This window comes from Pinus tabuliformis, chromosome 6 (genome assembly GCF_031772625.1).
Source record: "Pinus tabuliformis cultivar Carrire ecotype Pingquan chromosome 6, CPIR1, whole genome shotgun sequence".
In the NCBI taxonomy this organism is placed as follows: Eukaryota; Viridiplantae; Streptophyta; class Pinopsida; order Pinales; family Pinaceae; genus Pinus; species Pinus tabuliformis.
The window spans coordinates 1,978,449,208-1,978,476,560 of NC_142292.1; positions in this window are offsets into that span (position 1 = coordinate 1,978,449,208).

Consider the following 27,353-nt stretch of genomic DNA (forward strand, 5'->3'; position numbering starts at 1 on the left):
AGCATCACTGTTGTTTCAAACGCAGACATATCAAGCAATTAAACATCACTGACTCCATGCCCAATGGCCTAGATCACCCTGCAAAAATATATATGTTCTGACTGAAATCATCATCCAACAAATTCAAAACAAAACCTTGAGCATCATAGCTAGCCTAAAATATTATACAAACAAAGTTAAATCATAAAGAGAGAGCCCTCTCTGATTACAGGTAGGCTAGAACATGTGACCCAAAGATTGGTTAGTGGTTACCTCGGCCGTATTCCCTTAGGATTCAAAGGGAACAACCTGAGTGTAAACATAATTGGCGACTCCGCTAGGGATCATAATGAATTTTTCAAACCGTTGTCTGCTTTAGATAGTGGTTCCAAAAAACTTGAGCCGTTCCTTAACAATTCTAAAAATATTCTCAAAAATACCAAAAACAAGTTCAGAAGCTGGCTCCTAAAAAGAGAACTAGGCATACCAGGTCAAATCCTGACCCAAATCCTCCACCTGTTTTTGACAATCCTAATTTGATTCCCAAGACTCTTAGGAACCAAAAAGAACCGGAAGAATCTGCTGTGTCCAGCCCTGAGGCAGTTCAACAGAGTTATATCCCAACACCTGTCAAACCATCAGCTCATCCCCATATAACCCCGTCTTCCCCCTCTTCCTCGTCCACTTCCCAAAATACACTATTCACACCTCCACTTAATACACAAACTGCCATTGTTGTCCCAGTTGTTCCCCGTCTACCTATTGTCTAGTTGATCCCTGCAAATATGGCTAATCGTTATGCCCCCCTTCAGCTACCTGGTAATCCTGGGGCTATGCCTCAGGACTACCAAAGTAAGATCACCTATTTCGATGGAACCGATACATGCACTGCCTTACAGCATACCAAGAAAATGCAAGATTACTTCGAAAACTATGAAATAGATGATGATGATGTAAGAATGAAAATTTTTGTCCAAAGTTTAACGGGTGAAGTAAGAACATGGTTCAGGGCACTTGCTGCAAATTCCATAGCTGATTCGGGTGCCCTTTATCAGTCCTTCCTGAATAGATGGGAAAAGAAAAAGGATCCTCTACACATTTTATCTGAATATGACACCATAAGGAGAGGACCACAAGAAACTGTCTTAGACTATTGTACCAGATTCAAAACTGTCTATAATGCCATCCCCCAAAATCTTAGACCCCCACCTGATCTTGCCTTAATCAAATTTCCAGATGGGTTTGATGCTGATATGGCATATCAATTAAGAGAAAGAGCCCCTGAAACCCTGGCAGACATGCAAAACATAGCTATAAGTGTAGAGGCAAATCTGATTGCTAAGAGAAATCGGGCAAGAACTGAAAGAAGAACCACTTTTAAGGAAGAACCCTCATCATTTGAGCAAAAACTGGATGCAATCATCAAAGGTATGGACAGACTTGGGGACAAGGTGGAAACCATAGAAAGAAAATCATCATGGGAAGGTCAACCAAGCAATGTTAGAAACCCAAATTTTAGAAAAAATCAAAATCCTAATGTTGGGAGAACTGATCCTGATCAGCACATTAGACCTCCTTTCCAAGAAAATTATGCTGAGGCTTCAACATCTAATGAACCAACTGAGGAGCCTCACATCAACCTAATGGGTTTAGACAGTGAACATCAGGTCTTTTTAACACAGGAAGATCAAGAGGTTTATAATGACAATCAATTTCACATTAAGTCAGGAGAATCATTTGATTTTAGAGAAGGTTATGATGCAGCAGTCTATGAGGTACATAAATAGTATAAACTAAGGAGTAGAACTATAGATGTACCTAAACCTCTTAAACCAAGGGACAGTAAGCAGCCAAAAAAGACCAATGACAAGACTGTTCTTCCAGAATCAGCTGGCAGCTCAAACCCACATACCACAAAAGTCACTGTGGAGGATATCTCAGAACAACAGCCCTCTGAAAACCAGCCAGCTCCACCCCATCCTTCAAAGGAAAGGGCAGATACCCCCCCAGGAAACAAACATGGTACCAGTTTCATTCAAAATCAAGCCAACTATGAACAAAAGACCACTGACAACCCAGCTGAAAGGGAAAAATCTGTTGCACTTAATGCCAAGATTCAAATAGAAAAGCCTTTTAACTTGGAAACAGAAATAAGTAAGTTGAAGATATCAGTCCCTCTTTCGGAATTAGCCAAACATGAAGTATACAGACAACAGATTAACAAGTCACTCCAAGTATCAGACAATAAAGATGCGGTGAATGTCCTAGATGATCAACCAGAGTTACTGTTTGGCCCTGAGGTTAATGGAAAAACAGAAAATGGAGGGGTTCCACCCTTCTATGTCAGTTTAAACATTCATGATAAGGTTCTACACAATGCAATGTTTGATTCCGGGGCCTCACACAACTTAATGCCCAAATCTGTAATGGAAAAACTCGACTTAGACATCACAAGACCTTATAAAGATCTATTCTCATTTGATTCAAGCCAAGTCAGGTGCTTAGGCTTGATTAAAGATTTATGTGTCTCCCTAGTCCAATACCCAACCAAAACAATCTTGATGGATGTAGTGGTAGCTGACATACCTCCTAAGTATGGTATGCTCCTGTCCAAATCCTGGGGGGCCAAACTCCAAGGCTCTTTGCAATTAGATATGTCTTATGCAACCATTTCAGTCTTTGGACATCCAAAGAGATTATATCGCGAAACATTAATGAAATATGTGGTAAGCAGTCAAGAGAAGCCCCAAAACTTCCCAATATATTCAATACACTCTGACATGGATTCATTTATTCTCTACAATGCTGACATCTGCAACAAAGCTTATTCTCAACTATTAACGACAGTAGAGACAAAGGAGTTAGATGAGCAATGTGCTTCCAAAGACCAAAGGACTGTGGGTATAGCTGATAAAACAAAGGAACATGATGTACCAAGTGACTTGCAAGAAACCAACCTGCCCATGATCCAACTTTCTAAAGATCTCAATCCAAATCTTGATCATGAAACCTTATGGTATTTAGAATTTGATGGTTCTGTAAACAGGTTAGGAGCTGGGGTAGGAGTCTGGATCCATAATATGCACAATGACCAAGCTGAGGGTCATGCATACAGACTAAACTTTCGGTGCACAAACAATATGGCTGAGTATGAATCCATTTTGTTAGGTCTGAAACTCATAAAAAATTTGGGTGCAACCAAAGTTTCAATCTTAGGAGATTCGGATCTGGTCATACAACAGATGAAAGGAAACTTTATCACAAATGATCTAAGGTTGAGAGCAAATAAGGGAGCATGTATACAGGTACTTGATACCTTTTCACAATCACAATTGACTAAAATTTCTGGAGAACTCAATCTACATGCTCATAGCTTGGCAACCTTTGCCAGCACTTGCAAGCTGCCTTTCAAACCCAATCATACTTTTAAAGCTAAAATCAAACATAGACCTGCAATTCCGGATAACATCAAGAATTGGCAAGTCTTCGAGAGTAATACACAAATAAATAACTTCCTCACTTTAAAGGAAGAATTTTCTGGCATGAACATTGATACTAGCACTAGAGATTATCAACCACAGGAATGCACAATTACACAGAAAATATCAGCTGAAACAGCTAATCTAGTTTTGCATCCTACCACCTTTAACAAGGAAAGTATACAGGAGTTGAAACAGCTAGATGGAGATGAACTGGCTGAAACAGAAGCAGAGGTAATTGAGCTAAAAGATAATTTTCTACCCACAGGTTTAACCCCTTTGGAGGATCTGTTTGATTCAAATGATATCTCAAGAAAACCAAAAATGCAACCACTGAATGCTGAAATCAAAGATTGTAACATTGGAACTACAGAAAATCCCAAAATGATAAAATTATCTAAAGCATTACCACCTGATCAGAAATTGAAATACATTGAGTTGTTTAAAGAATTCCAAGATGTCTTTGCCTGGAGCTATGAGGACCTCAAATCTTATGATACCTCAGTCATCCAGCATACTATACCTTTAAAAGAAAACCAAAAGCCTTTCAAACAGAAGCTTAGGAGAGTCAATCCGGTCCTCCTCCCCCTCATTGAAAAAGAAGTTAAACGTATATATGAGGCAGGAATCATCGCCCCAATCAGGTTCTCAGAGTGGATTTCAAACCTAGTGCCTACCAGGAAAAAGACAGGAGAAATTAGACTGTGTGTTGACCTAAGAAATTTGAACAAAGTCTCTCTCAAAGACCATTACCCCTTACCAAAAATGGATCATATCCTGCAAAGGGTAGTGGGAGCCTCTAGGATCTCATTATTAGATGGTTTCTCAGGATTCAATCAGATTCTAGTGCACCCGGATGATCAAGACAAAACTGCCTTCACAACACCTTGGGGAACCTTCAAATATGTCAAAATGTCGTTTGGGCTTAAGAATGCAAGGGCCACCTTCCAAAGAGCAATGGATATAACCTTCGCCAAGGAAATTCATGATTTTCTAGTGGTCTACCTGGATGATCTTACTACCTTCTCAAAATCAGACCAAGAACACTTAGAACACTTGAGGTAGGTTTTCACAATTTGTAGAAAATATGGCATATCTTTGAACCCAAAGAAATCACTGTTTACGCTGGAGGAAGGTAAACTCCTGGGGCATATAATCTCAAAAGATGGTGTTAGGATTGACCCAGACAGAATTCAAGCTATCCTACAAGTACCACATCCAAGAAATATCAAAGAACTACAAAGCTTTCTAGGAAAAATCAACTTCTTGAGAAGGTTCATTCCCAATTTGGCTGAGCTCACAAGACTGTTAAACAACATGCTGAAGAAGGACTCCAAGGTCAAATGTACCATGGAAGCTAGACAAGCCTCTGAGGATATTAAAAGAGCATTGACAAACACACCAGTCCTAACAAGCCCTAGATTTGATAAAGATTTCATCATTTTTTCTTTTGCATCTGAGCATACAATTGCTGCTGTTCTACTACAAAAAGATGACCAAGGCTGTGAAAAGCCTATTGCATTCTTTAGCAGAGCTCTTAGAGATGCCCCTTTGAAATATCAGATTATGGAAAAGCAAGCCTATACATTGGCAAAAGCAATCAAAGACTTTAGAATCTATATCCTGTACTCCCACATCATTTCCTATGTCCCAAATGCAGTGGTGAAGGACATTTTGACCCAGAAGGAATTGAAGGTAGGAGGGGTAAATGGATTGCCAAAATCTTAGAGTATGACATGGAAATCAAACCCACCAAACTAATAAAAGGACAAGGTCTAGCCAAGCTGATGGCTGAAACCAATTTCCAAGCCCTTGACATTAACGAACTGGACAATGAACAGGAGATGGCAACTCCACAGATCAACCAAGCCTTTATGCAATCCCCTTGGTATACTGATATATGTTTTGTATTGTTAAACCTGCAAGCTCCTCCAGGGTTGTCCAAAACTAAGAAAAGGTTCTTGAAAATGAAAGCATCAAAATTTTGTATTATTGACAGTGTTTTGTTTTGGAGAAATCATGAATGGATCTTACTCAATTTCTTAACGATGGATGAGACTGACAATGTTCTCAAAAAATTTCATGCAGGTGACTGTGGAGGACATTTATACTAGAAATTCACAGCTGATAAAATCCTAAGGGCTGGATTTTATTGGCTCTCCTTGTTTACTGATGTAAAGAAATTTGTAATGTCTTGTCACAAATGCCAAATTTTTGAGGGCAAGAGAAAGCTACTGCCTTTACCACTCAAACCAGTTTCAACTGAGAGACCATTCCAACAATGGGGTTTAGACTTTATTGGTGAAATTCACCCTCCATCCTCTGGCCAGCATAGGTGGATTCTAACTGCTACAGACTATTTTACCAAATGGATAGAAGCCATCCCTTGTAGGCAAGCCAATGACTCCATTATCATACAATTTCTAGAAACCAACATCATGTCCAGGTTTGGCTGTCCAGATAAAATTATTACAGACAATGCTGCTGCTTTCAAGTCCAAAAAAATGATCAACTTTTGTCACAAATATCATATGACCTTAGGTCATTCCACTGCTTAGTATCCTCAAGGTAATGGCCTAGCTGAGTCTTCTAATAAAAGCCTCATCAACATCATCAAGAAAGTTTTGGAAGAAAACAAAAAGAATTGGCATAAGAAGTTAGTGAATGCACTGTGGGCAGATAGATTGACCACCAAGAGATCCATTGGTATAAGTCCATATGAACTAGTTTATGGAATGGAAGCAAGGTTTCCTTCATCTTTAGGTGTTCCTATAATCAAGTTACTGCAAGAGATACAAGCTGAGCCCAATGATATTCAAAGAAGGATCAATCAGACAATTCACCTACATCAAACAAGAGAAGAAGTCTATGAAAGAACCCAAGTACTGCAAGAAAAGCTCAAAAGAATATTTGACAAAAGAACCAAAGCTGAAGACTTCTTTTTAGGAAACAAAGTGTTGAGATGGGATTCTAGGAGGGAGGACAAAGGGAAACATGGTAAATTTGATTTCTTATGGAAAGGGCCTTATGTCATTTATGTTGTACAAGGTAATAACACCTATTTTCTAAAGAGTTTGGATGGCTCAAACACTGAGGAAGGCCCAATCAATGGGAGGATGCTCAAGCATTATTTTGACCCCCTTTGATCAAACACTGCACATTCATATATTGTACATAAATATTTCTATTTCCAGTATTTTCATTTACAGTAGATAAATAAAGCACATTTTGAGAAAGATCAGGGTACTGCACCATTTTTTGGAATATGTTTTCATCCTATCATTGGAAAGCAAGAGAAAACACTTGGAAACTATCAAGGTGCTGAGGAGAACTCAGAGAAACATGTAAAAAACAGAGCTGTAATTTCACAGCAAATCAACTCAGTGGGTACTTCATACAAGTATCTAAGATCCAGGCCAATAGTCTCCAACAACAGGAAAATTCAGACTGCAGCAAGAATGGAGAAATAAGGAAATATGACCTGCTGTTCTTGGATTTTCATCTGGAAAAGCCATCCCTAAGTGGAGCCACTGTTAGCCTCCTATACCAATAGGTTTTCATTTTTCATGATTGACAGTGGAAGTGCCAAAAAATGTTCATCTTCCATGGTAGTAAGGTTCCATTTTTGTGAAAGAAACAGACAGTTAAAAAATGTAAATAGGGTGTGCCTTAAAAGAATAATCAAAAGGCAAGAAAATGAATTGGTAAAAAGAAAAAATAAATGAAATGAACCCCAAATAAAGACCATGAAAGTGGCTAAGCCAAAATGCCACTGCTATCTTGATGGGTGGTCCAACAGTTCAAGTTGGGCCATACCATGTTTTAAATTGCATGTTCTAGACTAGAGAGGAAGTACCTGCTCAAATAGTTCAAGCTTGGCAGATGACTAGTTGGATAGAGAAAGGAAGGAGCCCAACTACTTAATCTGGACCCTTGGAAGACATAAGGGTAGACTTAGATAGGAGGGCAGCAAAAAGAAAAGAGGATTATCAGGGTTTGCAAGGCTAAGTGCACCCATCTAAAGGAAGAAAGAATGTTAGGCATATTAGGCAGGGTAGGCAGTTGAAGGTTGCAGAAAACAAGATCTAAGCACATGATATATGGAAAATCATATCTGATCTCACCAATAGGAGAAAGGCAAGAGCAATGGCCTAGATGGCAACTACCAAACCATCACTAACTTCCCACATTCCCTTCAAAAGTTTTCTTACTAACATTCCCTTGAGGACTGTAGGATCTGCCTAAACAGTCCTCCTTACATTTCTCATTTGTGAATTTCATGTCAAGTTGTGACCTCCTTCTCCGAAAAGAAGCCACATTTCTTGTGTAAAATCATTCTTCACTCTCATCTGCTTCTAAATCTAAGTTTACTCATTAAACTTAGCTCTCTGTTCCTCTTTCACATCCTAAATCCATATTAATTTCTAAACTTACTATATAGCTCCCTAAGTGCCCCCCTCCCCCTACTATTATACCATTCTATGCAAAAGACCCAAAAAATATGTAAATATTCCCCCCCTTTAGCATTATAGCTAAGTAGTATTCTCATGGGAGACATTAGTCCATCTGGGACTCTAGTCAACCCTAACCTTGGAATTAATCTAACCCCTGGTTAGATTAATAGCCTATAACTGAACCCTTACCCACCATTCACCCGAAAAACCTTTGAAAATCCACCCCCCACGGGTAAACCCAATGTTCAAATATTTGTTAAATCCCGTCACATTAACCCTTATCCATTTGAAACCCACTAAACCCTCCAAAACCAAAGTTTTTAACCTGCAGCATTTAAATATTATTTAATTATCGGGCGGGTACCCCCGCAAACATGCACACCAAGTCGGAGCGATCGCCAACCGTTGATCTCCCACCGCCCCCAATCCAAAGGTGGGCGGGTATTCTGGGCGGTGCATATGCCGTGGTTTAGCGTCCGGGGAGCGGGTGGTTTTTCTCCCGTATGCAAGACACGCGGCGGCCACCGGGGTTGTTCAGAGCCCCTCTCCCCAATACCACCTTTCCCCAAAGGGGGTGCGGGGAAACCGGAAACTGCCCTCCCACAATCCGCCACCCCTGTCGCGTCAGCCCCCTGTCACGGTGACGTCATGTCCAAGGCCCCCACCACCGCGCCACGTCGTCCTCCACGCCATCTTGCCACCTCCGCATCCCTCCACCGTGTCCCGCCACGCTGGCATCCAACTCAGTACCCATGTCATCATCCGTACCCGGGGCCCGCTGATGACGTCATGCTGACATCATCGTGGAAAAGTGCCAAAAAGTCATATGCGCCAAATTTATTGTTATAAGCAAGAAAATCGACTGTTTTTGGTCATTTTCGTTGTAAAGGAGAGGGAACTGTTTTTCCCGTTTACGCCAAAATTGCCCCCAGATTTCGAATTCAAACGCTGCGGACGCTGCCACTCACCAGTTCAACAACATTCTTCGTCTGTTCATCAATTCAACAACCCTCGGCATTGGTCAAGCCAGGTATTTGCCGAAACCTGCCCGTTTGCCATGTTCTTCCCATGCTCTGCGAATTTGCTACTAAATTTCCTAAAGAAATCCTAAATTAATAATGTTCACCTGTTAAGGAGTAACCTTCAAAGATCTAAGGCACCCTGTTGTCAAGTTTCAACATTGCACAGTTGTTTTAGGCTTAAACACAAGCTAAACTCTCACACTCGCCCGACATTGTTCCCTTTTGCCGAATGCATGTTTGAAAGACTATATTTTCCACCAGACTATAATCCTGCTCCCTTCTCCAATTTTCCCTCACTGCCCATAATTCCTGTGAATTCACCAGAGCAAATCAGATTCAAGTCTACTTATCCAAGTTGCTCCTTTTTAAAGATATATCTGGCCTCATCTGCATTCAGTCTGCCACCTGACTTCTAAAAGCCTTACAAGCTATTATATTCACACTGTTACACTTAGAAGCTGCATTCTAAAGATAACACCTGAAGGCTATACAATGGCTGCACCCTCAGCTCTCAGTGTTGCTCCCATAAATCCACCTAACAAGGAGCTTGAGGCCATGCCTCTTGCTGACAGAGATTACCTCATCCAAGACCTTGTGGGTGACAAGAACCATTTACAGACCTTCCAGCAATTGAGGGACAACTATTTGAGCAACAATGACAAGTATGGGATATGGGAATCCAATCTGCCTTACTATTTCCTCCCATTTGTTAACATTTTTCCATAAATCATCCGCTTATGTGCTGAGAATTATGATCCAACTCAGAGAACAGTCAAGTCTCCATCTGGGAGCATACTCTTCCACATCAATCCTGACTCCATCAACCAAATGCTCAACTTCAAGCAGACTCAGCTACTGTTTCCCTTCTCCATGAACTATCTACTGGATGCAGGCGCCAAACTTTCCACTGCTGACATTGAGAAGGTCACCAAGACATTTATGAGAGTTGACCGCCAGCCTACAGGGCCACCTCCTTTCTTGCATTTCCATTTCACCGATATAGGCCAACTCCTGGTTGACATGATTTCCTATGTGTTGGGCTACAAAACCAGTGAGCATGTTGATGAGACAGTGCTGGTGTTATTAGCTGCTTACAGCCCAGGCCAACCTCCCGCCTACAAATATAACTTTGCCAAGTTTATAGCTAACAAAATACATGACCAACTCTTGAAAGTGGATAGGGAGGGTGTGTTCAAATACTCATCATATATATACCACTTGTTCATGTATTATCAGTCCGAGGCCTTTCAATGCCCTATCAAGAAGCTGGATTCTAGGGGAGAAAGGAGATCTGTCATCTTCTAGCGATTAGTTTTCCACCAAGTCCAAGATTCACCATATTCATACTGCGAATTTATTGACCAATTTGTCTACCCGGTCTCTTGCCTATTGATGAGATCCCCTCCTCCCAGACTGTCATTTGAAATCCAAAAAACTCTGCAGCTATCCAAGAACTATAAAATAGGTGATTGGTACCTATACCAAAATCATACAGTCATCAGAATCTATGGCTGCGAGCTCTGTCCATATAGGCTCCCAAGATACGTACCAATGAGACTGTTTGCTCTGGAGTACTATAGGAAACTTATTAACTCTGACCTCACCCACTTTCATAGTGCCAAGAAGAAAGCCCACCTCAAGTTTAAAGACCACTTGGGCCCCTTTATCATGAACAAGAAAGAGGGTTGGCAAGAGGCTGAGCAAATTCTCAAAGATAAATACAAGCTATCAAGAAGCTTCTGGTGGGTCCCTTATGACCCTGAAGGCTTCATCAGTGCTAGAAGAGTCAAGTACAGGCTGCTAGGGTATAAGCACTGTAAAATTCCACAAATTGAGCAGTATCCCAACCAGCAAGAATGGTTGCAAGACACATTAATTGAGGAACTAACTCAAGAAGAAATAATGGAAAGAAATGTCAAGGATTTGGAAAAAACTCTTGACTTAGATTCTGTGCAGCAAGTAATTTTCAAGCAACTACATCCAATTGGAGAAGATACCTCCACTACTACAACTGCACCAGTCACCCAGGGGCCATCTACATCAGCATCAGGCACAGAAAAGGGCAAGGCAATAATGGGTGCTGAAGAAGAGGTAGTGAGAGAAAAGCCTGCATCCTCAATTGGGCAGCAGCAAGAGCAAACCCCTCCACCACAAACAGAGGCACCAACAGTGCCTGCCTTGCAGACCCCTGCACATGAGGAAAGGGGCAAGAAACAGGACCGAGAAGAGTCCACAACTGCTAGTGGATCCTCCCAGCAACCCGAAGCCAAAAGACAAAGGGTTGATTCTCCGGTCATAGAAGAAATCAGCGAGGAAATCCTTGAGAGCCCAAGGAAAGAAAGAGGAGACAGTCAGCAAACAGCCACAAGCTCTTTTCAACAAGAGCAAGGAGTACAGCTTGGCATGGAGGTGTCCTCCTCCACTCAGCAGAGCAAGAAGCCTTCCAGCACCAAGGCTTCCTTCAAAGAGATAAAGGCACAAAATGAGCTGTTGAGAGTGGAGGTATACAAACAATTCCTCAAAGCAACACCAACTAAACAAGAGAGGCTGATGTCAGTATATGATATCCAAGAGGAAAAGATAATCCTCAGCCATTTCAAACCCAAGGTACCGCAGCCTCACTTAGCTGCAGATTTTGTAAAAACAAAGCTAGAAGTCATGGCAAAAGACATTCACCCCATGGATCAAATAGATCTGCATAAGCAAACGGGGGAAATGGTCTATGCCACACTGGTAGACAGGGCCACAATGGCCCATGAATTGAAAGAATCGCTGAAAAACACCAATACTCAGCTAGATTTGTAGAGAATGTCCTCAACGGCCAAGGACAATAGGATCAAAACAATGGAGGACATTATTGTGGACTTAGGACATGATCCTAAGGACCCTAAGGGTGTGAGGGCCCTTATGAAAAAGAAATAAGATGATATTGCTGCATTGAAGAAAAGACTGAAATTGCTTCCCACTGAGCACCATCAAACAACAGAATTTCAAAAAGAAAAGGAGTCTGAAGATCAATTGGACCTAATAATGCAGCCGAATCAAAAAGTTATTGATCTGGAGAAGGAGCTAGAAGGGGCACTACTAGACAAACAGGGAGAATCAACCTCCCAACCTCCTCAGACTACCTCAACCACTGCCACAACTACAGAGGCAGCAGTAACCCCTGCAATGACTACAGCAACGACAGAGGTGGCAGCAGCAACAACAACAGCTCCTGAGTCCAGCTTAAACATGGATGAATTGACAAAATTTATCAAACAGCTGGAGCTTCAAGCGACCGAGATCAAGCAAGCCAAGGAAAAATTGGCAGAGCTGGAAGCTAAATATGACAAATCAAAGATGACTGTAGCAGAGCAGACCAGAGAAATTAAGGCCCTCAAAGACAAAATAAAGGCCTTAGAGAAAGAACTGAAACTTGAAAATACTCTGGCAGAAATAAAAAGGATTTTGTGGGCCCGGATTGACCACTCCCTTACCAGACAATGGAAGTCAATCAAAACAGTGCATGAACAGATGGAATTAATTGGCCAAGCACAAATTGAGAGCCAGAAAGCTAGAACAGCACTAGGGAACAGGCCTGAGCAGGCCAACAGGATGATAAATTTCCTTAACAATCAGACCAAGCAGGAGCTGGCAGCCCTGAACATCATCAACAGAACATATGCTGTCCTCACAGCTAAAAAGGTGCTGACCCTCAGAATTTTTGTACAAACTGTAGAGAGAAAATGTCATGAAATGGAGGCTGAGGTGGATGAATACAAGCTCAAAATGGGAGCACTGCAAGACAAGGGATTACCCAACCTACTGACCAGCACGGGAAGGCTGCTCCCCCGTGAGCAATATGCTACCAGGATGACAAATTTTATTGAAAATCAGATCACAGCATCCGCCAGTACTTTTGAAGAAACAGGACCTCTGACAGGGCAGAGCCTCTATGACAAGCTTGAAAATCTATTTTACATTGAACATGAGATTAATCACTTATTTGAGGTTCCACCAAATTTTTATAGGTATACAGAGGCAGATGAAACCTTGGTAAAAATACGAAGACACCAACTGCCCAAAGAAGATTGGTGGCAGGCAATGCTGCAAATTTTGCCTCAGTAATCTCAGTTGGTCAGTCCTAGTCGGCTTCAGCTCAGCCAAAGTCAAAGAACAGAATTAGGACAGCATGCAAGGCGGCCAAAAAGGATGACTCAGTGTAAACACCATGACAGCAAGCCAAGACAAAGGAAATGCGCAGATTTTGGGCAATATGGCTCCAGCCGACTCAATGGGTCACAAAGTCAAAATTCTCTGACATTTTTTGGACAGCTAATACACTAAGTAGTTATTACAGCATTTATTCCCTCAGCTACAATTTTCCAAGAGTTGGCACAATATTTATGAGCCATTAAATCACCAACTAGATATTTTCTGATCTAAATTTTGTATATATACCTCCCCTGGAAACGTATTTGGGGTTGGTGATTTTCTCTCTAAGACCATATATTGTATATTTTCAGATGATCTAATGCCAAAAGCTGGGAAAGCTCATTATCTCCTGAATGCTTGATGTCTCAATGATGCTCTACATGCTGTTACAGAATTCCTGTGCTGTCTAATGGAACAATAAGTTTTCTTAAACTATGTTTTATCTTCTTATGTTTGTTTGAATCATATGCATGTTTCACAAATCTAATAATAGAGAAAAAGAATAGTACAGGAAATGTTTGATTACACCCTGTGCTCAATCTCTGTCGTTGAAAATGTTTTCTTCAGAATCAATCATGGACATGAATTCTTAATTGCTCATGTTTGTATCAGTTCTATAGATATGAATGTTATACAGGAATTCTTCACTGCTCCTAAGTAATATTCCCATTGTTCCCCATATCAGCTTACTAAAAGATCCTTAGTTGCCTTTCATGCTCTGATTCCATCCCATCCGATTACAAATTTAAAGAATTGTTCCTTAGACACTTATCTGGCTATGTAGCATCACTGTTGTTTCAAACGCAGACATATAGAGCAATTAAACATCACTGACTCCATGCCCAATGGCCTATATCACCCTGCAAAAATATATCTGTTCTGACTGAAATCATCATCCAGCAAATTCAAAACAAAACCTTGAGCATCATAGCTAGCCTAAAATATTATACAAACAAAGTTAAATCATAAAGAGAGAGCCCTCTCTGGTTACAGGTAGGCTAGAAACTGTGACCCAAAGATTGGTTAGTGGTTACCTCAGCTGTATTCCCTTAGGAGTCAAAGGGAACAACCTGAGTGTAAACAGTTGTAATGGTTGTCTTAGCAAAATTCATCCTTGGCTAGATGCTCTATTGAGCAACCTCGCGATTCTTTTTCATCTAAAGTTGTTGTTGCAGATTCATCCTTTGTCTGATGCCTTCAGGGGTAGTGGGCTTTCTTCCCTATACTTCTCACATTTACAATCTTCACTTGGCTGAACATGGCACTTAATTTGCCCTAGGTTTTCTGGCAAAAACTGACATTGATTCCATAATCCAAATCATCCTTTCTCTTGCTATTTTGACCCAAAACAAATTCACAAGGAGAGAGCCCTATCCCGACCTGGTAGGGCTAGCTACCAGGTTAAGCGTGGTTTGATGTTACCCTAGACCTGCCTTCCTTCAGTGTGAGGTAGATCCAGGCCCTAACATAGTGGCAACCATACTATTGGGTTGTATTATATTCTTTCTACATAGTTAACAGGGGGTTTGAGGGGCACCCGTAACCCCACTTTATGGGGTCCGAGGCAACGCCCCAGAAAATTTTGGTTTTGGACCCTATGTTAGGTCGGGCGAACCCACCTATGGTTTTGTGCATGATTTTTGCACATGTTTTTTGGACACGATGGTTTTCAGTCCATGATATTGGATGCTTTGGCATGTATAAATATGTATTGTAACATTAAAAGGAACATATGAAAAATCAAGCTGGTAGTCCCAGTTTTGGGATTCAGGGGAAAATATCTGTGTATATGTGTTTTATGTGTTCTTCTCTCGCATTATTTATTTTCTATGTTTTAGAATTTGTATGTAGGTAATTTCTGTATGGGGTTAAAACCTACATTTGGTATTTAGAGTAGTTTTGGCTTCAAGGGGATGCCTTTGTTGTGAGGGGTTTCGCTCGGGCCTGTGGTAGACCCTGTTCAGTTGGAGATCTGCGAGATCGATTCTGGTGGTGAAAGAAGATGGCGAGCAGTGGAAAGATAGAGATCGAGAAATTTAATGGTCTGAGTTTTGAGTTGTGGAACTCAAGATGGAGGATCTATTGGTGGATAAAGATTAGTGGATCACGGTAGATCCAGGTACTAAACCAACGGGTGTGTCCAATGAAGAATTGAAGAAGTTGGATCAGAAGGCAAAGAGCATAATACGATTGTGTGTCTCAGATTCATTATTGCTGAATGTATCAGGGGAAGCTACGGTGAAGGCTTTGTGGGACAAGTTAGGGACTTTGTACCAATCTAAGTCTCTCGTGAATAAACTGTTCCTGCGGAAAAATTTGTATAACCTGAGGATGAAAGATGGAGACTTGATGATAGAGCATCTGAACACATGTAATACTGTGGTAAGTCAATTAGCATCTGTTGAAATTAAAATTTCAGATGAAGATAAGTGCATTAGTTTGTTGTGTTCTCTACCAGTTTCGTGGGATAGTCTGGTTATTGCAATAGGTAGCAATGCAACTGCCTTGCAGTTTGATGAAATAGTCTCAGCCTTGCTGACGGAGGAGATGAGATGGAAAAATATGGAGAGCCAGAATGGTGATTCCTTGTCTGTACGAGGACAGTCCCAGAACAGAAACAAAAATAAGTCATCGAATGGGAGATCTAAATCTAGAGGGAGATCTAAATCTCAAGGAAAACCTATAAAGGTGGTGTGTTGGAAATATGGAAAGGAAGGCCACTTCAAAAGGGACTGTAAATCTAAAGTTCTTGACAAAGGAAAGGGATCTAATGAGGCTTCTTCTACAGAGGCAAAAGCCACCTCAGATGAAGGTGGGGATGTGTACTTGGCTTCTTCAAGTACACATGTAGATCACGAGGCATGGTTGATTGACTCAGGTGCATCCTTTCACTTCACTCCCCATAGAGAGTGGTTCTGCGAGTATGAGAAATATGATGGTGGTGATGTATTCTTGCAGGATGATAGGAAGGCTAGAATCATTGGTTGTGGAAAAGTAAAGTTGAAGTTGCAAGGTGGAAGGGTTAGAACACTTCTGGGTGTTCTACATATTCCTACATTGGCCAAAAATTTGATTTCTTTAAGCAAGCTGGATGATGCAGGTGTAAAAACATTGTTTGAGAAGGACACCTACAAAATGGTTCGGGGAGCACTAGTATTGATGCAGGGAGTTCAGATTGGAACTCTGTACAAGCTGCAAGGTAGCACTACTATTGATGGGTGCAACAGTTCTATGGTTCCTGAAAGTGGAGTAGAAAATATGATGGTCTCTGGAGAAAAGACCATGTTGTGGCATCAAAGGCTTGGACATATTAGAGAGAAGGGCCTTCGAATACTTCATGGTAAAGGTATGGTAGAAGGTATGAGTAATAGCTCTCTGGATTTTCATTTCTATGAAAACTGTGTATATGGGAAGTAGAATCGGGTGAGTTTCCCCTATGGTAGTAAGAGGGCGAAACAGATATTAGAGCTTGTGCACAATGACATGTTTGGACCTGTGAAGGTTCCATCGCTGGGTAAGTTTGTGTACTATATATCATTTATAGATGACTTCTCAAGGAATACATGGACATATTTCCTTAAGAAGAAATCTGAAGTCTTTGACAGGTTTAGAGAATTTAATTCTCTGGTGGAAAACCAGACAGAGAAGAAGATAAAAATGTTGAGGACAGATAACGGTGGAGAGTTTTGCAATAAGGAATTTGAAGAATATTGTAAGTGTGGTATAGCACGACAGAAGACTACTCCATATACACCTCAGCAAAATGGGGTTGCAAAAAGAATGAATAAGACGTTGATGGAAAGGGAAAGAAGCATGCTCAGTGGTGCCGGGTTAGGACAGGAATTCTGGGCAGAGGTGGTGGATACTGCATGTTACCTGGTCAATAGGTCACCTTCATCAGCGTTGGAGGACAAGACTCTTCAAGAGGTATGGACTGGTAAGAAACCCTCTCTTTCACATATGAGGGTATTTGGATGTGATGCATATGTACATGTTCCAAAGGAGAAATGAACCAAGTTGGATAGTAAATCTAAAAAGTGCATCTTTATCGCGTATAAGGATGGTTTAAAGGGTTATAAGCTTTGGAACCTAGTAACAAGGAAGGTTGTGTACAGTTGAGATGTGGTGTTCAAAGAGGTGAAAGATGTTATTAAACATGAAGTCCAACCAAAGGAACCTGAGAAGATAGAGTTTGAGCTAAAGGAGGAAGAATCATACTCTACAGCAGAGGAGGAATCAGAAGATGAAGAGCCACAAACTCCAGCTATGAGAAGATCAGTTCGAGAAAGAAGGTAGCCAGAAAGGTATAGTCCATCTACTTTCTATTCAAATTTTGCTTTGTCTGTTACTGATGATGATCTCAGAACTGTGAAGGAAGTAGTGGATTCAGAGGATGAAAAACTTTGGAAAGAGGCCATGGTTGATGAAATGGAATCTTTGCATAAAAATGAGGCTTGGGATCTGGTGGAGTTTCCGGCTGGAAGGAAACCCATTGGCAGCAAATGGGTGTTCAAGAAGAAGACAAATGCAGAAGGAAAAGTGGAGAAATACAAAGCTCGGTTGGTAGCAAAAGGTTATTCCCAGGTGCCGAGAATTGACTTTGGTGATATTTTTTTTCTTGTTGCCAAGGTAACTTCTATTAGATTACTTTTATCTGTTGTTGTTGCTTTCGATTTTGAGGTAGAACAAATGGATGTGAAGACAAGATTTCTTCACAGGGATTTGGAAGAGGAGATCTACATGAAGCAACCTGAAGGCTTTGCGGTGAAGGATAAGAAAGAACTAGTATGCAAGTTAAAGAAGTCTCTGTATGGGTTAAAATAGTCACCAAGGATGTGGTATCAGAAATTGGATACATTTATACAGGGACTTGGCTTCACCAGAAGCAAAGCATATCACTGTGTGTATTTTAAATTAATTGGTGACCATGTTATTTATCTAGTCTTGTATGTGGATAATATGTTGCTGGTTGGAAATGACAAAGAAATTATCCAGGATTCGAAGACCCAATTGTCCGCCAAATTCGACATGAAAGATCTTGGTGCTGCAAACTATATTTTGGGCATGGAAATTAAAAGAGATCAGGCAAAAAGGAAGCTCTGGTTAAACCAGAGGAAGTATGTTGAGACAATATTGCAAAGGTTTAATATGCAGGATAGTAAACCGGTGAAGGTTCCTATTCCTATAGGTGTGAGGTTATCTGTTTAACAATGTCCCAAGACACAACAAGAGGAAGAGGGCATGTCCCGTGTTCCATATGCAAGTGTAGTTAGTAGCATGATGTATGTAATGCTCTGTACTAGACCAGACATTGCACATGTAGTGGGAGTATTGAGCAGGTTTATGTCAAAACCAGGGAAGGAGCACTGGACAACAGTGAAGTGGGAGTTCAGGTATTTGCGTGGCACTAGTGATTATGGTTTGTGCTACCAAGGAATACCAGGATTGGACAGAGTTTTGGATATCCATGGATTTGTTGATGCAAATTGGGCTGGAGATTTGGATCAAAGAAGATCTACAAGTGGGTATGTGTTTAACCTACTTGGAGGTGCAGTCAGTTGGATGAGTAAGAAACAATCTGTAGTGGCACTATCAACTACAGAGGCAGAATATATGGCAGCCACTCATGCAAGCAAGGAAGCAGTTTGGTTGCAGAGATTGTGTTCAAGTATGGGGTTAGTACAAGAAGCTATAAGGATAGACTGTGACAGCCAAAGTGCAATTTCCTTGGCAAAGAACCCTGCATATCATTCAAAGACAAAGCACATTGATGTTCAGTATCACTTTGTGAGGGATATGATAGAAGACAAAAAGGTGTTGTTGGTAAAGGTGGACACTTTGAAGAATATTGCAGATTCATTGACAAAATCTGTAAGCTCTGAGAAGTTCTCTTGGTGTAGAGAGATAAAGGGCATTTCAGGGCTAGAAAAATGACTAATCTCTCTTGCGGCCCCCTGTGGAAGAAAACAACAAGTGGGAGAATGTTGGGTTGTGTTATATTTTTTCCACGTAGTTAATAGGGGGTTTGAGGGGCACTCGTAACCCCACTTTATGGGGTCCAGGCAGTGCCCCAGAAAATTTTGGTTTTGGACCCTATGTCAGGTTGGGCGGACCCACCTATGGTTTTGTGCATGATTTTCGCACATGCTTTTTGGACGCGATGGTTTTCGGTCCATGGTATTGGACGCGATGGTTTTCGTTCCATGATATTGGATGCTTCGACATGTATAAATATGTATTATAACATTGAAAGGAACATATGAAAAATCAAGCTAGTAGTCCCGGTTTTTGGATCCAGGGGAAAATCTCTGTGTATATGTGTTTTATGTGTTTTGCTCTCGCATTATTTATTTTCTGTGTTTTAGAATTCGTATGTAGGTAATTTTTGTACAGGGTTAAAACCTACACATACTGGGGAAGAGGTGACAGATCTTCTCCGGGAAAGATCATTGAAGTTCTAGATCTGATTGCTAATGGTGGACAACAGTCAGACACATATGAAGGCTGAAATCATCTACCTGATGACTCCAATGTTCAAGATCCTGAGCTTCGACTTCACTGCCAAAGAATCCAGTTTTCAGAACGTTGATGGTAATCATCGATGACAGGGTATGTGGCAAATCTGTTATCAAGTGAAATGTTATTGATTTTAAGGGATGAGATAGAAAAATTTTAGATTGATCAGAGTTTTTTAACATCATTGTTTCTTAGCTTGAATTCCAACCGACTCACACCTGAGAATAAATATTGTTTTCTTGGTTTAGTGGTTGAAAGATTGGAAAATGAAATTGAATTATTGGATGTTCAAATCAAATCACATGAATTCCAAGACCCAAAACAGTTCTTGGAAACTCTCCCTCCTCCCAAAGAAGAAAAGATAAGGCTGCCCTTGGATGGTTGGATTGAAAGATGTTATGATTTACAGCAAGGATGTGACAATCTCCAGCCAAAAGCATATATTATTGAGCTGGGGCAGCAGATAGAATCTGGTTTCTATGATCCCATAGTAGCATATATGGAATATATTTTTAAGTTCAAAGAAAAAATAGGTTGCCTTTTACAGATCCAGAGGTACTATGGGTATATATTGCTGGAAGAATTTCCAGTTGTGTCTTGGTTCAAGCATTTCCAAGTAGCATCTTTGTCATAGTTACTTGAATGGTTGATATGGCATTGCAACATCACTTGATCCATTGATTTTTCAGCATAGTATGGTAGGTTTGTGTAAATAAGTAAGCTTGCAAAGGTAATATTTTAGTTTCCAGTATTTGTTATGTATAGGTTGCAGTATGTGTATGTTTGGATTGGTATGAGTTGTTTTGAGTTTGAAGTTGTTTGACCATATTTCCCAATGGATGAGGCACTTGGTCTATGGTTTTATTGACACCTCCAAGGAGCTACCATCCCCAATAAGTCTGCTGTTAGTTCCAGTCTTCGCAGCCTGTCACTAGGGATCAAAATGGGCTCTTACCATGTCTGGTTTTTAGAGATGTTTTGCACATGATCTTCAGTGCAAATCATATCCTAAGTATTTCCATCAAAATAAGCTCGGAAAAATATTTCCAATGGTATACCACACTCCTGTAACCAGTTTCTGGATTAGAAGATATGATCGAAATGAATGAGTGATTCTTGGTTATGCATGTTTTGAGGTTAATTGCTGCACACAACGACAAGTTTACTACAAGATCATTTTCTGAAATAATGGTAAGGAATTTTTCAAAAGTGAAAGAGGTTTTTTCCATCACATACCAAATGACAAAACCCTCCTTAATTTTATGCACAGGTGCTAGTATGTGGGAGATATGCAGTGATGCAGTGATATTTGGAGCCTACATTAAAACAAAGCAATTTTTTATTTATTTTACTGTTTTAGTCATTTTAGTGCGGTGCCATTTTACAACATATGGAAAGTAATTTTGAAAAACCCAAGAATGTTTTTTTTAACCATGAGCCACATAACAAAAACCTCTTTCAGTTTATTCACAGGTGTCGTGAATTTGGATATGTGACTAGATCTGTATAGCTCATTTTCACAGATTTAAATTTTTAATGATTTTCTCTTTTAGAGATGATTTTGTCGCACATATTCCAAGCATCTGGAAACGAATTTCCAAAATTTGAGAGAGGTTTTTCTTCAAAATAACCTTATCTACAAAAACCTCTTTCAATTTTGTAACAGGTGTTATGGTAGGAGATATGAGTTCATCTTCAACACCTATTTTCATAAATTCGGTCCAAGTCTAATGCAACTGATTCTATTTTGAAGAAGATGGTTGAGATCAATTCCCTTAATACATGGATGAGCTAAATGTATAAATTTTATGAATTTCATAGTGTAGAGGTTTGATTTTTGCAGTAGAGAGGCCGTCTTGGATTTGTGTAATTTTTTTTCCTGAATATCATTTTAATAATGCAGTCTTTTGCCCTTTGGATCTGGGATTCATCACGGTGCTAATGTTTAGTATGTTTTTCCTGTAATTCATTTACAAATTATGTTTTTTCTACCTTGTTACCGCATTATCTAAGTGAAATGTTAGGAATTCATCTGTAATGATGCTCCTTTCATGGTGATTTTGCTATTAGTTGTAATGGTTGTCTTAGCAGAATTCATCCTTGGCTAGATGCTCTGTTGAGCAACCTCGTGATTCTTTTTCATCTAAATTTGTTGTTGCAAATTCATCCTTTGTTTGATGCCGCAAGGTATCAGGCTTTATCCCCTATACTTCTCACATTTACAATATTCACTTGGCTGAACATGGCACTTAATTTTCCCCAGGTTTGCCAGCAGAAACTGACGTAGATTCCATAGTCCAAATCATCCTTTCTCTTATTGTTTCAACCCAAAACAAGTCCAATCAAATCCTCTGGGCTACTATACCTAGCCTAAAATCCATATTTGATTCAGTCATCTTGACTAAAATTCACGAGGAGAGAGCCCACTCCCGACATGGTAGGGCTAGCTACCAGGTTAAGCGTGGTTTGATGTTACCCTAGACTTGCCTTCCTTCAGCATGAGGTAGATCCAGGCCCTAACAGTTGGATTCACCCAATCCTAATCCCATATGGTTATCTTGTAGATACAGTCTAGATGATCGTCGCTCTCGTATTCATGCACTAGCTCTATGTAGCGTGATCCTTCTGCAGGGTCTAAAGGTACCACTACGCACAGTGAATTTTTATAAAAAATCATCTTACACTTCTTTAGATTTATCACTCCATTCATATTAGTGGCCCAATCTATTCCCAGTAGTGTGGGATAGGGATTGTTGTCATCAACAATCCCTATCACTTCGAAATTTGCAAGCGCACTGACACCTTCGATATCTACCATTATTCCCTGCAATCTCCCCATATGTAGGATCTTTTGCTGGTTCACCATTCGCAATTGAATAGGAGACTATTGCAATGTCCACATCTGATCCTAGATCCAAAATCACTTGATCCATTTCGTATTCCATGATCTGTGCAGTCAATCTCATCTCTCTTCCTATTTGCGTTGTGTGCTTCCCAAGTTTTCGAACTGCATGCGGTTCTCCTGGTCTAGTACATCTAGTGATGAGTTCTTGCAGCTCCTTCACCACTTTGTTGTAGCGCAACAGCTTCATGCATGTCTTTAGAAAGGTAGTGAGCATTGATGGGTCCATTTCTGGTTCCAGTTTGTCTTTACTACCTAAAGTGAAGGCCTCCGTGAAGCTCTTCTTATCTTCCATGAATGTCTCCTTAGTGCGCTCCAAATCAAATTTTGGTTCCTTTGTTGGAGCCTTGAGAACCCAGGCACTCCCTTCAGGTTGCTTTCCTTTGTCATCCCCCATTATAATGCCACTTCAGAGTACGATATTTACATTCGGGTCTTCCTCGCGTGGTTCAAACCTCATCATTTGCAGGTTTTGAGTCAGGGAAGGTTGGAGTGTTCCTTTATCATGTAACCTTGCTATCAGTGTGGGGCAATCCTCCATCTCATGATCAAATTGGGTACAATATAAACATGATCCTCTTGTCGAATTTGTACAATCACGGGCATAATGCCCTAGACCTCCACAATTGTAATAGATCAGTTGTCCACGACCTCTTCCTAGGCCCATTCCACCTCGACCTTGTCCGCGCCCCTAAAATCCAGTGCGTGCCGTCCCTGCATTTTGATCGAGGGTTCACATTTCGGTCTAAAATCTATACATAGGAGTACAATCCATCATCAGTTCATAACTTCTACAGGTACACTCATCATGGCCTACTGACTTGCAGAAATTACAAAACAACTATTGGGACGTTTGTGTATACTTCTTTAATAGATGGTAGTTATATCTAGCATGCTTCCCTCTTATCTAACAAATCGCGCACCATAATGCAGGCGCCGTGCTCGATCCTGCTTGTGCCTCTGGTCTCAATGGCATTGGTCCTCCTCCTTCCAGGTAGTTCGTGAAGACTAGACAATGGTCCTTGTCATGTCCCTGACCTTTGCACTTTATGCACCATACCTCCTCACGCTCTTCTGGGCGAGATGTATTATCTTGTTTCAAACTCTCCATCTCAAGACACAAGTTTTTCAACTGTGCATGGATCTATTGGACTCCTAGGTTAGGATCTTGTATCAGGGTCTCGTGCAGTCTCATTGCGATCTCCAAGGCCTTATCCTGAGTGGATAGCTTCTGCTGTGAGAGCGTGTTCCTTAGATGCGGCGTTAGTGATGCTATGAACCATGCGCAGTGTTGCCCATCTGTCAAGGTCACGTTGGCTTCACGAATCATACCCTTCAGTCTCTGATCTAGCTCCAAAGGGGTCTCACCTAGAAGCATTGCTATTTCCTTAAATCCAACAATCAACTGTGTCTCTAATTTAGGCTTGCTAAATTCCTTGTTTAGCGCAGCTCGGATATATGTGATCCCTGCATTTGAATTGTCATTGGAATGCTTAATATACCACGTCAATGCATGATCTTGTAAAGCACTGACCAGTGTTTCTTTCTTTATATTATCATCCATGACTCCCTGTGCTTCCCATACAGCCTTTACCACGAAAAAATTGGTCTAGATCTTCATTCCCTACTCCTTTGAACACCAGCAACTTTACCGTGCTTTCCATATTGAAATATGGTGGTGGTGGATGTGGTGTGGGTGAAGACGAGGGTGAAGATGGTGAAACTAGTGGTGGTGTCAGTGGAAGTGGTATGCACGGAATTCGTTGCTTTATCAAACTAATCACACTCCTTGGTGAGACCTTCGCGAGCTCTTCCTCGCTTTCTCATGGAGGTGAAATCAAGGGGCTAGTTTCTATTTCTGCACTTCCTTCGTTTCTGTAGATCCTCCCACTTCGTGTAACCCCAAACATCAATTTATTCACATAACCCGTTTTTCACATAGCAGCATCTTAATCCAAGTGTTCAAAGATTTAACACAATTACCTCGTGGTCCTTTGAGGAAGCATCATTCTGCCTTGCTAGAGCTAACTGAAGTATCTACTGTGAACTCGGTGATAAATACTCCTATGATTCGATCGAGCCAGTGATCCACAATGTGCACGATCTTATCTTCCAATGCTTCTAGTCTGCGCACCAACTCTAGAGTCCACACAATAGGTTTGTCAAGCCTACACCTTCCTTGACTGTCTGCTATCTTCGTGATCCACTCGTACAACTCAGAGGGAAAGAATGCAAAGAAAATTTCGTGGATTTTCGTATATAAGTAGCAATATAACCACTCTTCCCTTCAATAATCGCGGATTCCTTTTTTCCTACACCGCAAACTCATGAATCTTCCTATCCAACCACTCTTCAATTCCTTTCTTTGTCAGATTCCAGTGATACGAAATCAGACATCTCTTATGCAGATCCTAGTCCCGGCAATGGAACCATTGTTGGCTTGTTGGGGCCTGACCCAGGTTTAGAGTTAATTTAGCCAAACAAATCCCAGTACTACTGGCCCTTTCAGCAACAATATGTGGAGCGCGGACTGAAGTCTCACCCAAAGTAGTATCGGAGGGTGCTAGAACTAGGTTTCCACACCCTGGAGATGTTTGATGAGTTCAAGTGGTCTGTGGTTCGACCATGTGCGCAGGTCTCTTCCCGCACTTTCCCATCCCTCGCAGCCTGAGATACTAACTTCACGCAACCCTACTCAAGGGTTGAATGTTGCGCATCATTATTACCCAAGACTTTACTGATATTCCAATGTTAGTTGATTATATTAGTCTACTTTCATGCTTCAATTTATACTTAACAATATAAACCATTCATAAAGGTGCGCGTAGTAAATAGACAGTATATTCTTAAATTATATCAAAAATGTATTCACCCAAGAATAGATGCACATAATTATGATAAAACTTCTCTTTATTTATTTCTTCCCCGGTTATAGACTCAACTCTGCCCTACGCACTCAGATGCAGGGGTCCATGCACTCAGCTGCGGACTACTAGGCCTTTTCACACTCAGTTGCAGAGCATTCTCCTACCCTACGACCAAAAGACACACTTTACACTTGCGACTCAATCACTTAGACTTGTTATTCTTCTCTACTACTCATTATCTTTTACACTTAGAGCCTCGCTCTATTTATACAATCCCATGGTCTGCGGACCATGGGTAGGCCAACTATTGGCTTGTTGGGGCCTAACCCAAGTTCAGAAATGATTTAGCCAAACAAATCCCAGTACTACTGGCCCTTTTGGCAATAGTCTACGGATCGCGGACTGAGGTCTCACCCAAAGTAGTATGGGAGGGTGCTAGAACCAGGTTTCCACACCCTGGGGATGTCTGATGGGTTCCAAGTGGTCCACGGTTTGACCCTATGCATACTTCATTACGTGCACTTATTTGTACCTCACATCAAGTGATGCTACCTTCGCACAGCCCTACTCGAGGCCCGAACAGTGTTATTACCCAAACCCTTACTAGAAACCCAATATTAGTGGATTAACTTAGCTTATCTGTATGCTTTCATTTATACTTAACAATATTCACCATTCATACAAAAGCAAACAGTAAATAAAAAGTATAAAAGCACTTGATTTCAAACATGTAATAACATAGGAATGGATACACGAAATTCAAATACAACTTCTCTTTATTATTCTTATTCCTTGGTTACAGACTTGACTCCGCCCTGTGCACTCAGCTGCAAGGTTCCATGCACTCAGCTACAGACTCTACTAGGCCTCTTCACACTCAGCTACAGAGCCTCTTCCTACCACTATGACCCAAGATACTAGACTCTTGCTCTATGCTTCCTATCTTCTTGACACCATCCATTTTTAAATTTTCTTCACTACTTTACAACTTAGAGCCTCGCTCTATTTATACAATCCCATGGTCCGCGGACCTTCAGTAGGCCGAAACTAAATTCAAAACTTAGGTCTGATAGCCCTATGACTCCAACATACAATTCACACTCCGCGCTTGCAATTCGAGGAGTTTTTACAATGATGTTACTCAAACCTTGGACTTTGAACCTCAAACCATGCTATGGGGGGATTCCATGCCCAACAAGCCCCCAAAAAAAACATTATGACTCACCCTCAAGTCACTCTTTCGGTGCAACGATCTTGGTGTGGAGTTCCTCCAACTAGTCCTGAATGATCTTGATGTCTGCAACGCACTAAGCTGTGCTTGTTGAACCTGCTGCATTCTGTCTTTTGAGCCCTCTATTTCGCGCGTGCTATGTTGCATTTGTGCATGCATCCCTTGAATCTGCGCGAGCTTTCGTTCAATATCTGTTGTGATTATGAAGGCTTCGTCAATCCATGGTTGGACGTGTGCTTTGAGAACTACTTCCTTATGGCGTGCCGCATCCACCTGCTCCTTTAGTGCCTTGGCTTACTGCATTCTTGCAAGCCGCTGAGTAAGGACTATTTTCTGCGTAGTCCCTTTGATGCTGTCATATTTTTGCTGGAGTTCATGTGCCTCGGTCTCCAGCCGCTGGATGTTGGGGTCCTCTTGCAACATTGTGAAGACCTCAAGCACCTGCTCCAACATGTTGGTATAGTCACGCACTGCACCTCCAATCTCTTCCATCCCTGCTTCAATAGCATTGGCATGTTGCTCTCTGACCTCTAGGGGAGTGGAAGGCTGTGCCTTCAACCGTAGCTCAGCAAGCTGGATATTCAGCTCTAGTTGCACTCTTGTTGTTTCTTCTCATGTGTTATGGACTCCACTTTCCAGATAGTGCATCCGCACTTATGTTGGTAGATCTGCTGCAATGGAAAACTTTGGGATGCGCCGCAAGTGT